Source organism: Macrobrachium rosenbergii, chromosome 16, assembly GCF_040412425.1.
Source record: "Macrobrachium rosenbergii isolate ZJJX-2024 chromosome 16, ASM4041242v1, whole genome shotgun sequence".
Taxonomy (NCBI): domain Eukaryota; kingdom Metazoa; phylum Arthropoda; class Malacostraca; order Decapoda; family Palaemonidae; genus Macrobrachium; species Macrobrachium rosenbergii.
In genome coordinates this window covers 25,053,301-25,068,017 of record NC_089756.1, presented here as the reverse complement: position 1 = coordinate 25,068,017, position 14,717 = coordinate 25,053,301, and the positions used below count along the sequence as shown (strand labels likewise).

Here is a 14,717-nt window from a genome sequence, read left to right as displayed (position 1 = left end):
GGACGTGGCTGAAAGTTTCATGGGCGGCGGCTCATACGGCATTACACCGAGACCACCGAAAGATACAGTAGATCTACCTGCCAATCAAACCAGCCAGCTTGTGTGCGTTTTCTTTTTGGGGGTAGAGAATGAAAGTCCCGGCACTGAGGACGCTACGTACCGGTTCAAAGTCTGGACCAAGTTGCCTTCATTCTACAGGGAGAGTTTGACCCCGGGCTAGACGACGGGAAGATTAAAACGTGGAGTTTGTTACAAGACGACTATAAAAGTTATACCAGCACATAACATACGGATACATACTGCGTCTGATATGGTTGGACATTTATTATTATTATTACTATTACTATTATTATTATTATTATTATTATTATTATTATTATTATTATTATTGTTGTTGTTGTTGTTGTTGTTGTAGCGATATTCAGCGCGTGCGTATGTCCACAATATGTAAGCCAAAAAGGTCATTAATTGCTAAGCAAAGGAAACGAAAAAAAAAAAAAAAAAACATAAGTTCAGAGGGGAAGCACAGCATTTAACTGACAGAAAGCATATAATAAATAAATAAATAAATAAATAAATAAATAAATAAATAAATAAATAAATAAATAAGAATCAATAAACCTTATTTGAAAAATTTAAAAAAAGTTGAGGCAGTGGACTTATATATATTGAAATTCATTGAAACGAATAAATCATAAAATCTCTATTAATTCTTACGTACGAATCAAATGACTGTTGAACAGAAATATTTACAATTAGTGAAGTCAAATTTCAAGTTGCACTTGAATTCCTGCCTTTGTTCTGTGTTGATATAGTGAACTGAATATAAGAATTTACGCCAAAGGCCAAGCACTGGGACCTACGAGGTCATTCAGCGCTGAAATGGAAATTGACAGTAAAAGGTTTGAAAGGTGTAACAGGAGGAAAACCTCAAAGCAGTTGCACTATGAGTCAATTGTTAGGAGAGGGTGGAAAGTAAAATGGAAGAAAGAGGAATATGAAAGGAGGTACAGAAAAAGGAATGAAAGGAGTTGCAGCTAGGCACGCTGCAAAGAACCTTAAGTAATGCCTACAATGCACCGCATGAGGTGCACTGACGCCACTATCCCCCTACGGGGTCTGCGTTGATATATATGACATAAAATCATCATAAGTTTAATCTAATGTATGATTAAAGTCTAACCTACACAGTATGATGCCGGAACTAGTCTGCAACACTGATTGTAATGATTTGGACGGAAAGTTTAGTTCCCTGTAATCGTTAGGGGACCAGATTTATAACAATCAAATTAAGAAAACAACATCAAATTAGGAAGCTTCGTTGCTATGAAAAGAAGTAAATTACAATGGAAAACAACATTTCATTTTGTTTACTTGAGAAACCACGTACTATTCGCATGAGATATATATATATATATATATATATATATATATATATATATATATATATATATATATATATATATATATATATATTTATATATATATATATATATATAATATATATATATATATATATATATATATATATATATATATATATATATATATATATATAAAATGATGTTTAGTTTTAGCTTGACAGTTTCTGTCCCCTAATGGAGAATTACAATTTATGAGTATATATATATATATATATATATATATATATATATATATATATATATATATATATATATATATATATATATATATATATAACAAACATCTCACACGTCTCGAACTCTCGCCATACCCGCGCAATAACTTCTCGCTGCTGGGGAGAAAGGCGTTGGGTCTGGTATGATACATGAAACATACGTACCGGGGTCTAAGCGATGTCAGGCAGGGCAGCCGATCGAGACCACAGGTCCACCCTAAAGCCAAATCAAAAGTCCTTCAAAAGAAGGCATCATTACCCCATACAAAATGGGAATAAAAGCACGTTAAAAGAAAAAGAAGAAGAAGAATATATATATATATATATATATATATATATATATATATATATATATATATATATATATATATATATATATATATACGTATATATACAAAATGTTCATATGACAACAATGATTTGGATAAACGTATGCAAGTACATACGGTCAATACATTCGTCTTTTTCCCGTTCGTTCTCCATTACTATTTAAAGCTACCTTTTAACTGTCCAATGGGAAAGGTTCTTTAGAGATCTGCTTCTTCCGAACCCTTTCCCCTTATTGCCGGAATCATTATGCAAATTACCTCCTTCCCGCTGACAGGAACAGTTACGTTATTTACTTCTTTTGTTATTGTTGTTACTCGTTGGCCCAGTGATTCCTTCCAATTGCTCTCGGTCCACCCTGATTCCTCTCTCTCTCTCTCTCTCTCTGGTAGTAACTGTAATAGTAGTAGTTGTCATTCTTCGCTTGCATACTCTGATAAATTGAATACTCTCTCTTTCTCGTGTTAGTAGTGCTAGGAACCCCTCTCCTGTTATTAAAAAAGAGATGTGTTCTCTCTTTCTCTCTCTCTCTTCTGTTTCTCGTAGCAATATTTCCCTAATCTTAACAGGGAAGTGGAATTATTTCTCTCTCTCTCTCTCTCTTCTGATTCTCGTAGTAAAATTTCTCTAACCTTAACAGGAAGATGGAATAATTTCTCCCTTTTTCTCGCTCCCTCTCTCTTCTGATTCTCGTAGTAAAATTTCCCTAATCTTAACAGGGAAATGGATTTATCATCTCTCTCTCTCTCTCTCTCTCTCTCTCTCTCTCTCTCTCTCTCTCTCTCTCTCTCTCTCACATACACAACTTTTATCTTTTTTTAGAAAAGCCGAATTCAGGTATTAAGGAAGGGCCCTTGGCCCTTGTGCGCTCTTAAATTTTTGTGGGCGCATGTGAGAGATTCCTATTCAAAAGCCCTAAGGAATGAAAGGTTCGATCACATCAGATCTCCTTTTGTCCGATAATTGTATCCCCCTTTCTAGACTAGTCTAGAGGACGTCTGGTTACCGTCAAAGAATCACGGTAGCACCGAGGACAATAATCGCCCGATTTCCGATATTTCTGGGACGAATTCCGTTCAAGAGGATCCAGGTAATTGGGTCATCTTTTTAACCCTTTGGCTGTCCTTCTCTGCTTTTAAAATTATTCTTGCTTCTAGTGTTCTTAGCCCTTGCAGTATTTTGTGGTGGATTGAGCCTTTTCTTGTTGTTTATTGTGTTTACTGCTACTAATATTTTCTTTATGTCATCAACCGCCCACTCAACTTCTCGTCCTTATTTTCATTTTCAGTCGCTGAAATTTCAGAGTTTAGTCCCATCAAAGTACAGACCTGATCAAAAGTTGCTTCACTTCACTCATCAAAAGGTATTACTCAGCAAAAGGTATTACTTTTGTTGGTTTTGGCTATCCTATAAACAATGACCACTCCCACCCGACTGTTAGGGCCTACGTACTGCTGGGAGATTCATTCACCTCTTTTTTTTTTACAAGACAGGCGAGTTATTCCTCTTCTTTTCTCCTGGCTTGAGTCCTCTTCTTTTTTTCTGGCTTAAGCCCTCTTCTTTCCTCCTAGCTTGAGTCCTCTTCTTTTCTCCTGGTTTGAGTCTTCGTGTTTTCTCCAGGCTTGATTCCTCTTCTTTTCTCCTGGCTTGAGTCCTATTTTTTCCTCCAGGCTTGAGTCCTCTTCTTTCCTCCAGGCTTGAGTCCTCTTCTTTTCTCCTGGTTTGAGTCTTCTTCTTTCCTCCAGGCTTGAGTCCTCTGCTTTCCTCCTGGCTTGAGTTCTCTTCTTTTCTCCTGGTTTGATTCTTCTTTTCTCCAGGCTTGATTCCTCTTCTTTTCTCCCGGCTTGAGTCCTCTTCTTTCCTCCTGGCTTGAGTCCTCTTCTTTTCTCCTGGTTTGAGTCTTCTTCTTTTCTCCCGGCTTGAGTCCTCTTCTTTTCTCCCGGCTTGAGTCCTCTTCTTTCCTCCTGGCTTGAATCCTCTTATTTTCTCCTGGCTTGATGTAATTGTGTCTTAGCACTCAAGACAAGGGTTATTTCTATAATACTGTAAATCACAGTATTTATTTGCTTAAGCAAAAACAAATAATTTAGCAACAATGAGACAGTTCCTTTTTTTTTGTCCTGGGTTTAGGTCACATAAGCAAACAACCATTCTGTTTATTCCACATGTACTGAACTGAAAATTATGGTAATTTCAGTTAATAAGAGATATTGTTCAAAGGAAAAACCCATCTAATCTGTTTCCTACGATTTTTTTTATTTACGCTCATTTTCATTCACAGAGGACAAAAATATCAACAGAAAATATTTACTCTGCTCTTGACTTTTTTTTTTTATTATTCAGTTCTTCATATTATTTTATTTACTTTAGCGAAGGCCTAGAAAAGCAAATAGAAAAACTATCAGTAACTTAGACAGTATCGACCAATGCCACTATAAAATCTTGAAGGACTGTTTCCCAAACCAGGCATCCTGATGGCCTGCCAAGCCATTGATTAAGTAGCTTTACTGGTGTTACTACAGTTACAGTAATCGAGGTATTCTCGGCATCGGGGGATGTACCAACTCCACCCAGTCATCAAATCGGGTCGGACATTCAGGTGTCCAGCAGGGACGAGTGCCTGGATATTGAATCAGGAGTACCAAAGAAATAGGGTTTATAAAATGCGGGGGGGAGGGGGCGAGGGTTACCCAAGTATCAAATCTGAAAGGTCACCTAGGCATCTAATCACGAGGGAGGGGTGCCTGATTGCGAACCAGGATAGGTACCCAAGTATCGAATAGGGAGGAATACTCAGGTGTCAAATTAGAATGAGTGCCAAGGAAGGATAGTCACCCACGTTTCAAATGAGGGTGGTAACTAAGTATCGGAACAACACTCAGGCATCGCATCGGGAGGAACAATCAGGTGTCATATTCGAGGGAATCACCACAGCGTCGAATCACAAGGGACACCCAGGCATCGAATCGCGAGGGGTGTCCAAGTAGGAACCAGGAACGGTCTCCAAGGACCGTGTAGGGAAAGATAACCTGGAATCGAAAGTGGCAAAAGCCCAACCAAAGTTTTTGCCTTTAGTTATTTTGGTAACAGAAATCATACACTAAGTATATTCGAGTTAATGGAAAAATATATTGAATCAGGGAAAGGAGATACATTTTTAAAGAGCAAAACGGGATACAAATAACTATATTTATCTCGCTCCATAAAATACCACCTATACTTAATGACGAATTTCAAAGAAATATGAGTGGTTCTCAGTAATCACATGACTCGTCGAATATTGACATAAGTTGCATCGCAATCCACATTTTAAATGTCAATGATTTTAAAATAAGGACAAGAATCAGTAGCTATTTTTTTCGAAAAGACACGAGTTTCACAGAACAGAAACGTAACTTGCAATTTGGTCGCAACAGCCCATGTCGCAAATCAACCAATTAATCTTTTAGTTTCCTGTAAAAGAAAACTATTGAGATGGCTTTGTCTATCCGTCCGCACTTTTTTCTGTCCGCACTTTTTCTGTCCGCCCTCAGATCTTAAAAACTACCGAGGCTAGAGGGCTTCAAATTGGTGTGTTGATCATCCACCCTCCAATCATCAAACATACCAAATTGCAGCCCTCTAGCCTCATTAGTTTTTATTTTATTCAAGGTTAAAGTTAGCCATGATCGTGCGTCTGGAAACGATATAGGACTTGCCACTACCGGGCCGTGGTTAAAGTTTCATGGGCCGCGGCTCCTACACCATTATTGCTAGACCACCGAAAGCTACATCTATTTTCGGTGGCCTTGATTACAGGCTGTAAAGAAAACTCGACTGCGCCGAAGAAAGTTCGGCGCATATTTTACTTGTCTAATAGTCACATGGCTCGTTGAATAGTCGCATGATTCACTGAAGAGTCCCGTCGCAGGCAAAACGGTAAAAAAATGGGTGAGGACAAGGTTCTTTTGTACATTACCGCCATTCGTCGGTTTCCGCCTAAAATCAGCCATGTGTTGAAAAGTCGTGGTTTTTCTCATTACTCATTTATCTGCCATACGTTGGCAACAGAAAATCATATCAGAGCCTTCACATCCAGCTCTCTCTCTCTCTCTCTCCGTTTTATCGCAACCTCTCCGGTAACAAAAATTTTACCATAACCTTCACATCCATCTCTTTCTCTCCGGTAGCAGAAAATTTTGATCACAACCAGTTTACACAATTTCTCTCTCTCTCCCCATTTTATCGCAACCTCTTCGGTAACAAAAAGTTTTATCATAATCTCCACACCCATCTCTTTCTCTCCGGTAGCAGAAAATTTTATCACAACCTTTTTACACAATCTCTCTCTCTCATTCTAGCAAGAGAAAATAATAAACCGACCACTGCAACTCTATTCGGACAAAACCCTCCCAACATTATCTCTCTCTCTCTCTCTCTCTCTCTCTCTCTCTCTCTTTGTCCAAAGAGCTTCAATCGTTGGCTTGGGCGTTGAGCCTAGTAGTGGGTGTTTCTGGATCAGAAAATTGATTGCAAGGCTGTATTTGAACAGTGATATCCTCCATAATCAAACTCATTTTTTTTTTTTCTTTTATCCTCAGCAAATGACACTTCGCTTGAATTCGTCTTTTCGATCTCTGTAAACATTATACTTACAGCTCGACTGCGTCCTCATTATAACTGTCCCATAACTTTTTTATCTGTGTTTGTTTCTGTGCAGTAAACAACACACGCATGCATACAAACATACATATATATGTATGTATGTATGTATGTGTGTGTTGTTTACTGCATAAAAACTGATAGAAAATATATATATAAATATTATATATGTATATATGTATTATATTATGTGTATATATATATATATATATATATATATATATATATATATATATATATATATATATATATATATATATATATATATATATATCTTCTTTTTCTTTTAACGTGCTTTTATTCCCATTTTTGTATGGGGTAAGCACGATGCCTTTCTTTGAAGGACTTTTTTGATTTGGCTTTGGGGTAGACCTGTGGTCTCGATCGGCTGCCCTGCCTGACATCGCTTAGACCTCGGTACGTATGTTTCATGTATCATACCAGACCCAACGCCCTTTCTTCCCAGCAGCGAGAAGTTATTGCGCGGGGTATGGCGAGCGTTCGAGACGTGTGAGATGTTTGTTATGTTTTTAGAAGGTGTTGTAGTGGCTTTGTTTTGTGTGTGTATTTAGTCTGTAACATCCATTTGCTTTTAGCAAACCTATCTGTTGATTACATATATATATATATATATATATATATATATATATATATATATATATATATATATATATATATAGTCACTGACCATGATAGTTGTGATGTCATCTTTAAATAAAGAAATCGAACTGTCTGTGTGCCTGTCTATCTGTCACTTCTAAATTTCTGAATATTTTAAAATATCTTAATTACTGTTACAGTTCAACATTAACGTAGTTAATCTACAGCTAACTTTTGCTGCAATGATTCCATTTGCGTATATATATATATATATGTGTATGTGTGTGCATACATGTGTGTGTGTATGCGTGACGCCTTTTAAGTAGCATTTACTATTGCACCATCAGTAAACTTGATGCAAGAGAGAGAGATGAAATTTACAGCCAACAGAGCCATGACAGTAAGACGAAAGAAAAAGAAAACACACACACAAAAAAGAAATATGAAATAAGACTATTCTAGAAATACAAATTTCACTAAAGTCTTGGCGTCATTAAGGTCTGATAACGTGAAATGTCTCTGATTATTTTGCAAACTGTAATTTTGTTCTCTATTAATTATCATTAATACAAATTGAACAAATCCTATTCGTTATACCGGTACTACCTATTTACCTGAGCTATAGGCTAGATGTTTACGTAACCTTGTCCACTTTTGGCTGGAGTACTAAAGCATAGGATGACTGTAGTGGGGGAGAGAGAGAGAGAGAGAGAGAGAGAGAGAGAGAGAGAGAGAGAGAGAGAGAGAGAGAGAGAGAGAGAGAGAAAGAGAGAGAGATGGTAAATTAAAGATGGTATCAAGAAAGGCTTCTCACCAATAAGATGATGAACCAGGTCACACACCCCCCATCCTCCAACCCCTTCCCCACATTCTCTTTCACCCCCTCCCCTTCAAAATAAAAAAAAAAAAATAGCCTGTTTAATATGCAAGTCGCCCCATCACTACCATTAGATTCTCTCTGCATATCCACCTTAAGATGCCTCGACCATTGTCGGTTCTCCTCGACCGGCGGTAGATACCCGCTCGTCCGTGCATCCCAAGAAGCGACGATAATTATTCACGACAGCGCCCTAGTACTTGTGGTAAATAGTTAATGGGATTTTACTGGTAACGTCGAAAGCGAAGAACGCTCAAGAATGCTAAGTGAGTACCAGATGTGGATTCAATAGTCGACTGTGATCGGAATGCATCGATTTGAGTCGCCCGAGTCCGAAAGCTAATAATTTTGGATTCCATGCTCGCCGAGTGCTATGGAAAGCTTACTCGACACCTACTGGGGCTTGACTCGGATATCTCTCTCTCTCTCTCTCTCTCTCTCATTTTAACATTTCACCTGACATTTACAGTGACCGCAGTATTGTAATGTAATTGCGCCATTTTCTTGCTACATAATCTTTCTCTGAAAATAAACTCGGTTACTAAAGTTAAATACTATTATTGTTGTTATTATTATTATTATTATTATTATTATTATTATTCAAAAGATGAACCCCCACAGGAACCAATGACTTGAAATTCAAGCTTCCAGTGAACATGGTGTTCATTTGAAAGAAGCAACAGGTTATATATATTTTTACAATTAAGCTACAAAGTTATTCTAAGCTCGCTATTCCTGGATTTTCCCATATTTTTTCAGACTCCTCTTTGAGTTGTTTTATAATGATGAAAAATAAGACGGCAAACAGGAGTTTCGAAAAATCCGTGTACAAATATACACGAGTTATTTTGATACGAAAAGCTATATAACTGCAATTTAGAATACTTCTAAATTACCTGTAGTTTCAAACTCTCTCTCTCTCTCTCTCTATATATATATATATATATATATATATATATATATATATATATATATATATATATATATATATATATATATTTACATATGCATATATATTTATATATATATAATTTATATGTACATATATATATATATATATATATATATATATATATATATATATATATATATATATATAATATACAGCTTTCTTTTCTCTGCCTAGATAATATACACTACAATTTTGCAACATACCTTAAGAGTCTCGTGTGAGCAGCGGTGAGTCACAGCGGGGCCTGAAAAACCAACGGTGGGTAAGTGACCTTAAAGAAATAAGTGAAAATGCAGTTAATATCAATAAAATTGAATAACTGAGAGAGAGAGAGAGAGAGAGAGAGAGAGAGAGAGAGAGAGAGAGAGAGAGAGAGAGAGAGAGGTATATCTTAGTTTAACCGGACCACTGAGCTAGTTAACAGCTCTCCTAGGGCTGACCCGAAGGATTAGATTTATTTTACGTGGCTAAGAACCAATTGGTTACCTAGCAAGGAACCTACAGCTTATTGTGGAATTCGAACCACATCATAGCCAGAATGAATTTCTATCACCAGAAATAAATTCCTCTTATTCTTCATTGGTCGGTCGGAGATTCAAACTCGCGGCCAGCAGCGTGCTAACTGAGAACGGAACCTACTCTCCCAACTGAGAGAGAGAGAGAGAGAGAGAGAGAGAGAGAGAGAGAGAGAGAGAGAGAGAATGAAAATATATTAACATATATATGTATGTATATACATGTATATAGATGTGTGTGCAGTGTGTATATATATATATACAGTATATATATATATATATATATATATATATATATATATATATATATATATATATATATATATATATATATATATATATATATTACGTGTGTGTGTATGTGTGTGTGTGTGTGTTTGTGTGTATAGATATGAGTGTGTGTGAGTCTATGTATATAAATTTATATATATATATATATATATATATATATATATATATATATATATATATATACACACACACACACACAGAACAAAAGCATTATTGTGTCCGCAAAGCGAAACTGAAAATGGAATAGAAAAGATATCAATGCGACTTCAAATGGTGGTCCGAGTCAATAAAGAGCTACAATAGCTTAGAGGACGTAGGTCATAAAGGCGAAACTCCTACTACAGCGGGGCGCACGTCACGCCTTCCGAACGGCTGCCAAAGGCCGGGGCCTCGCGGGAGAAGAACGCATTTATGACAATATAAAAGACCCGAGTACGAAAGTATTGTGGCATTTGTAATGTCGGATTCTATTTACGAAAAATCGGAAAATTTTTTTTTCTATATGCATATTTTCATACCGAATAATAGATTTTTATGATCTGTTATCGTTCCGTGGCTCCTGCTAATGTACAACACTGCATATCATGAATTTATTGACAAACAATCAGACAGGTCAGTTTCACTGGGGCAAGTAATTGTGATGAAGCAGAGATGCATGTTTCATTGGTTATGGCATACTTTGTATAAAATCATCATCACCTAATGTGTGTATTTCTAATAATCACAATTTCTCAACTTTTGATGTCCTCACTTTTTTGCTGAAACCCTCGAATCCAACAGAACACGGTGTTTTCCTCGCGTGTGGGATTCGAACTTACACACACACACACTAAGAGGAGCGAGGTTGCCGTTGACCCTTGTGCTTCAAAGAAGAATAACGACTTATTTCACCTGATACTTAGAAGTATCTGCCGCATTCAGTTTCATTTTGCTAAAGCCAAAATAGATCCTCCCTCACTAGTACTATGGCCTAATGATCTGCGTTTTTTTGTATGTAGGCAGAAACAGACTGTCTTGTGGTCACATTTACCAGGTATATATGTTACAGTAAGATTGTGAAACCAGGGATTTCAAGAAATCCCTGAAATTTTCAGGGAATTCGTTGAAATCACCAATTCACTTCGGGATATTTGATCCCCGAGGGCTAGTACTAAATACGACGAAACAGTGATTCATCTACACTGTTTCGCCATGTATATTACTAGCCCCTAGGCCTAGGGGATCAAATGTCCCTAAGTGCATTTGATCCCCTGAGGGGCTCGTACTAAACACGGCGAAACAGTGTAGATGAATCACAGTTTAGCCGTGTTTAGTACCATCCTCTCGGGGATCAAATGTTCCTAAGTGAATTGGTGATTTCACGAATTCCCTGAAAATTTCAGGGATTTCGTGAAATCGCTGGTTTCACAATCTTCCTGTAACATATACATTTATATGTACTGCCAAGGCCCCATCAGTGCTTCATGTCTTAAGTACACGCAACGTCAGCAATAAAATCCACCTTATTGCATGTACAAGAATGAAGGGTTTCTCCATTCGAGTCATGGCGGGAAATGGTCGGTCAGTCAAGCTTCGACGAGCCCAGCTCCGCCTTCTCTCTGTAACTGAATCTGTCAGTATCTCAGTAGATTGCACTTGATTAACTACTGATGCCTGTTTATTCTTGCATATTCTTCTACCAGAAGTTTAATTAAAGAGTTTAGGAAAAACAGTTGGAGTCACCTTCCCGCCAAACCATAGGCCTAACCCGGTTTTTACTTACCAATGATATAATTTTTCCTTGCTTGTACAGATAAGCAGTGTTAGGAAGCTAGAAGCCCGGAGATCAGTATTTGCTATAAATAATTGACAACGGCACAATATATAATTACGAATAAAACACTACGGTTGATTTTGATGGTATTAAATAACAAACTCCACCCTCCACTTTAGCACCTCGTACTAACACCGCTAGGCTTTCAGAGATACATTTGTGTCACCGCTGGACGAATTTCATGGCATGCTGTCATTACTGACACAATTATTATCATTATCGACATACCTACCAGCAGCCCAGTAATCGTCAATTGTCGAGTCTGCTTTGCGTGATCCTTGTCAAAGATAAAAAAAATAAAATAAAATAAAAAAGTTACGTCTTATTTCACAGACTAGACTCATATTATGTTTTGCTTACCTTCAAATACTCATCCTGCAGGACCCCGTAGATGGCAAAACATGCCTCTGGGATTATATATGAGGGACTCTATTTAGATAAACGAAGACAATATCGTGAGGAGGTGTCAGAACAGAAACCAGAGTTTGCCTCAAGTCTTGCACCAAGATTTCCGGTATCGGCTTCTTTAAGATCTAAATTCCTGAAAAGGTTGAGTTACGGAAGGCTTCGACGAAAAACAAAAGGTGATAATATTCTTAGGCAGTTCTGAGAGTCCTCTTCAGGTTTATGTTTATCAGCAGCCCATCCTTTAAATCTCTTGCATACGCTGCAACGACTGCTGAAATCCTAACATGGTCAATGTGCGTTTGGGTGTGACCATGAAACAATACGTCTACTTCCTTTCAGTGATGATTGGGGACTGGTGACGGGGGTGGTAGAGTGCCTGAAATTTCAGCGTTGCCATATGTATGATAATTGCATTTCATTAAATGAACAACAGTTTTGAAACTTACACTAAGACTCAACAATGTACGATCTGCGAAATTCTTTTCGGTGAATGCTTTTGTACAATTTTTTTCCCAATACGCACGACTTTTTAAACGTTTGATTGTCAGAGAATGTTATGAGTTTCCAAACAAAATTAACTAGCGTTCCCGGGCATATTTTTGAAACTACAGCTTGTTGGTGACACGACTGCTGATGACAGATCCCAACCGCCAGTTTTAAAAGAATTAGGAGACTCGAATGAATTAAATTTACTGAACTTAAAGTTTAGTTAAGGAATGGTTAAGGTTGTTTTCAAAATAAAATTCTGATTTATACTTTAAGTTGAAGCCGGAGTTATTACAACGATACTGAGGATACAAGTGTCAAACAACAGTTTCGTAGATTCCGCCAAAATTGTTCTCACCATCGCCGTCTTAGCTGTTGGTGAGTTCAGAGGTCCACACCGCACGCCTTATTCCCCGTTCCACCTTCGTAAATTTATGGGTTGCCTTTGAGCAAAACTCCGTGCTGGCGCAAGTCTAGATAAATCTGCACTACAACTATTTTTCCCATTTCTGATTGGAAGTATCGTTTTATTCGGCTTTGTTGCAGAAAGTTACTGTTTGTTTAAGTCGCAAGTCAGAGATGGAGTTCATGAAATGACTGAATTAAATATTTTTCTCCAAAATCTATGGTAATGATATATGAACTCTTTACTTTCTTTTCTCATATCTTTCTAGAATTTTCTTAATCAATCAAGTACAGATCGTGAGATTAGTTTTTAGTCTAGGGTAGTCTTATAACTTTTACAAACATATTGTAACTGTGTGATTACCTTTTACGCTCCTGGGAAGTGCAAAATACTGCTCTGCATAGCAGATAAGACTTCTGAGTTTCCCTTGAACAATTTGCAGTTTATGTAAACATAGTACTACTATAAACAAAGTACTACCACCTTCACGTGCAATTGTACGACATTTTTTCGCTTTTCAGTACAATACTGAGGTAAAACAAAACTGGTTTTGCCGTTTCCAATCCTGAGTTCTGGCTAGGCTGCCTGATATCAAAACAAGCGTTTGCGATTTTCAGCTACGTCTGAAGAACAGTGCTGCACCAGTTCAAATTCTTTGATGTTCAGCCCCTTCATAATTTTTTAGTCTAGGAAACTTCTAGGCTACTTTTCTTTATCTAAGATTTTCTCCAATGCTTTGCTTCAGCTTGGCTTCCTGTTTTTTATACGGTTCATGTTGTGAGACGGCAAAGTCTTGACCTCGGTATAGGCTATACGGTACACGGTCTTCAAAAAATGTGACTTTCAAAATAGGTGACTTCCAAGGTTAAGTGACTACCAAAACAGGTGGCATCCACGTTAATTTCACGATAAGTAACTCCCAAAACAGTCAACTTTAAAAACACGTTACTTTCGATATTAGGTGACTTCAAAAAATGTGATTATCAAAATAGGTGACTTCCAAAAACGTGACCTTTAACAATTGGTTACTTCCAAAACAAGTGACTTTTAAAATAGGTGTCTTCCGAAAAAAGGTGCTTTCTTAAAGAAGTGACTTCCAAAATAGGGTACTTTTAAAAACTGTTATTTCCAAATTAGGTGACCACCTTAACATGTGACTTTCAAAATAGATGCCTTCCAAAACAGGCTACCTTCAAAACATGTGACTCTCAAAATAGGTGACGTGCAAAACAGACGAGTTTCAAAATAGGTGACTTACAAAAAAAAGTTACTTCTAAGACAGGTGAATTCATAATAGTGACTTTAAAGACTTTCAAAATAGGTGTCTTCCAAAACAAGGCTTTCAAAATAGGTGACTTCCAAAACAAGACTTTTAAAATTGGTGACTTCCAAAACATGTGATTTTCAAAATAGGTGAATTCCAAAAAAGGGTGACTTTTAAATTATGTTACTTCCAAATTAGGTGACTAATAAAACATGTGACTCACAAAATAGGTGACTTCCAAAACTGGTGACCTTCAAAACTGGTGAATTCCAAAACAGGAGAATTTCAATGCAGGTGACTTCCAAAGCATGACTTTTAAAACATGAGAGACTTCAAAGCATAACACCAAAATAGATGACTTCCGAAAGGTATGACTTTTAAAATAGGTGACTTCCAAAGGGGAAATTGAAGAAAGCCTTCAGATGAACTTGCTCACAGTAATAATAAAACGTTATTAATATTTCCATATGGAATAATGATCAAATTCAAATTTTTATA

At 37.0% G+C, this 14,717-nt stretch overlaps 1 long non-coding RNA gene across 1 annotated transcript in view; it reads right to left on the bottom strand.

Annotated features, from left to right (window-relative positions):
* The window catches only part of LOC136847199 (uncharacterized), a 107,281-nt gene extending 94,860 nt beyond the window's left edge, over positions 1 to 12,421 (bottom strand). The window contains exons 1-2 of the long non-coding RNA XR_010855657.1: positions 12,016 to 12,421; positions 9,240 to 9,280 (exon numbers count right to left, since the gene is read on the bottom strand). This is a non-coding gene — a long non-coding RNA (uncharacterized lncRNA). The remainder of the gene's footprint in view (positions 1 to 9,239; positions 9,281 to 12,015) is intronic.
* Between the last annotated feature and the right edge of the window lie 2,296 nt (positions 12,422 to 14,717).